Source organism: Neophocaena asiaeorientalis, unplaced genomic scaffold (genome assembly GCF_003031525.2).
Source record: "Neophocaena asiaeorientalis asiaeorientalis breed wild unplaced genomic scaffold, Neophocaena_asiaeorientalis_V1.1 scaffold206, whole genome shotgun sequence".
Lineage (NCBI taxonomy): Eukaryota > Metazoa > Chordata > Mammalia > Artiodactyla > Phocoenidae > Neophocaena > Neophocaena asiaeorientalis.
Window position 1 is genome coordinate 2176968 of NW_020174578.1, and position 2247 is coordinate 2179214.

Genomic DNA, 2247 nt, shown 5'->3' on the forward strand with positions numbered 1-2247 from the left:
AGCAGCCGCATAGCACAGGGCGATCAGCTCGGTGCTTTGTGACCACCTAGAGGGGTGGGATAGGGAGGGGGATGCAAGAGGGAGGGGATATGGGAATATATGTATATGTGTAACTGATTCACTTTGTTATAAATCAGAAACTAACACACCATTGTAGAGCAATTATACTCCAATAAAGATGTTTAAAAAAAAAAAAAGTACCTCCTGTTAATAAGGGGAAAAAAAAAACCCCTGTAGATCAACACAAAGCCAATAGTCTGTGTTTAACCCCTAACATTTCAGCACGGACTCACAGCCTCCGCAAACCACATTCTCCTGTGTTGTGAACAAACCCGGACTCTCTCTCAACCCTCTCCCATCCAGGGAGTTCTCTCGACCCTCCCTCTTCTCCCTGAATCTCAGGAGAGTCACAGTGCCCCCTTGTGGCCAAATGGAAAACTCAGTTCTTCTGTCCTGGACCAAGACAGAAAGGCAGTAAGAGGTCTTAGGGGGGCCTACAGTCAGAGGGTTGGGATTAGCCCATGGCTCTCCCGTCTTGGACTGATTTCTCAATCTGGATGAGGCTTATTGTTGGAAAAACAGGAGCTCCAGTGAATTCTCAGCATTCTGTGTATAGCAGTATATAGAATTTCGTCCCGGATGTCGTTCACACTTTAGGGTCCCGTTGCTCCCCAACACTGTCACCAGGTGTTTTGGGGTCTGGGTAATTCCAGTGTCCAAAGGGCCTCTGGGAGCAAGAAACCACATTCAGAGAGTCTCATGAGGCAGCTCCATGAAAAAAACTTGAAGTTCAAGGACAAAGCTGTCCCACCTGTTCCCAGGACTCCCCTGCTCCAAGGAGACAAAGGACCACACAGCAGAGGGGCCTGGAGCCCTCCTCAGCTCAGACAGGATGGGACCCGGTGTCTCCCTACCAGGTCCCAGTCCTCTGAGTGTGTTTCCCTGGTCCTGAAGGGGATTTGCTTGGGGAGTCACAGCCCTGTTAGTTTCTGCAGCTCACGTTCCCTCTTTCCCTCTCAGGCCCTGTGCCAGCACCTGCAGAGGTGAGTCGGGGCTGTCTTGTCAGGACTGGGTGTACAGAGGCAGGGGCAGAGGAAGAGACCTGCCACCAAGCCCCAGCTTCCCAAGGAGGTTTCTCAGCTGCTTTGTTTGCAATTAGCTCCCCACGCCCAACAAATAACTGGGTTTTTCCTCCCTTTTTCTACTGCCTAGCGCCGCCTCCTCCCTCATACACACATCCCTTCCCCACCACTTTGGGCAGATATCCTCCCCTGCTGCCTCTCCGGGATGCGGGACCATCCCCTTCCAGCCTCATCCTGATTTAACTCAGACAGGCTGCCTTGCGCAGGTCGTCAGAGCCCCTCCCTGGAACCAGCTGTATGTCATTTTAAGACCCAGGAATTCGGGGCTAACTAGATAGGAAGCACCCCTCAGTGGGTGCTGAGGGGAATACAAGAGGAATACGCTGCAACCTGTATCCCCAGGGAGCATCTCACCTCCTTGGGTCGCTGAGCCTGAATATGGAGCACTGCTACTGAGGTTGGGCAGGTGCCACGTGCAATGGACCTTAGTGCTCTCAACTGTCCACACACCTTCCCTCCCCCCCCGCCCCCCGCTCCGTTCTAGCCAGGAGTTTCAGTAAAGTCACAGCTCCTCATAGGGGTCAAAGATGCAAGTTAACCTCATCTCAGTCATGGGACCCCAGTCCTCCTGATAGAGCACTGAGAGCAGAGATGATGGGTAGGGATGAAGCAGAGACGTTTAAGGCAGGGAAATACACAGGCAAGGAGACATCTGAAGCACCGTATCACGTGCTGGCGAAACATCGCCAACTACCACCACCATATACACACTTGCTTAGCATATTCTTCTTTTTTAAAAATATTTTTCAATAAGTGTTTGTTGAACAGGTACTATATATGCCAGGTATTGTTCAAGGACTAGGAATAGAGAAGGGAGTAAAACAGACCCTCATGGAGCACATAAACTATTTTAATTAGCTCAACAAGCATTTGTGAAAAAGACAATGTTCTCATCCTCAAAATGCTACTAGACTTATAGGAGCGATAAATCAGGTTTTTCAGATAATGTATAGTTTGGAGAGTTTTAAAGTGTGTATTTTAGGAAGGTTAAAATATAATTGGCTTTTAGATGGCTCAATCATTTCATCTTCTCACCTTCTCATTTCTTCATCCACGAAACCTGGATGAGGGGAGAGTCTGAAATAATGGTCTCCCAGACTCTGTC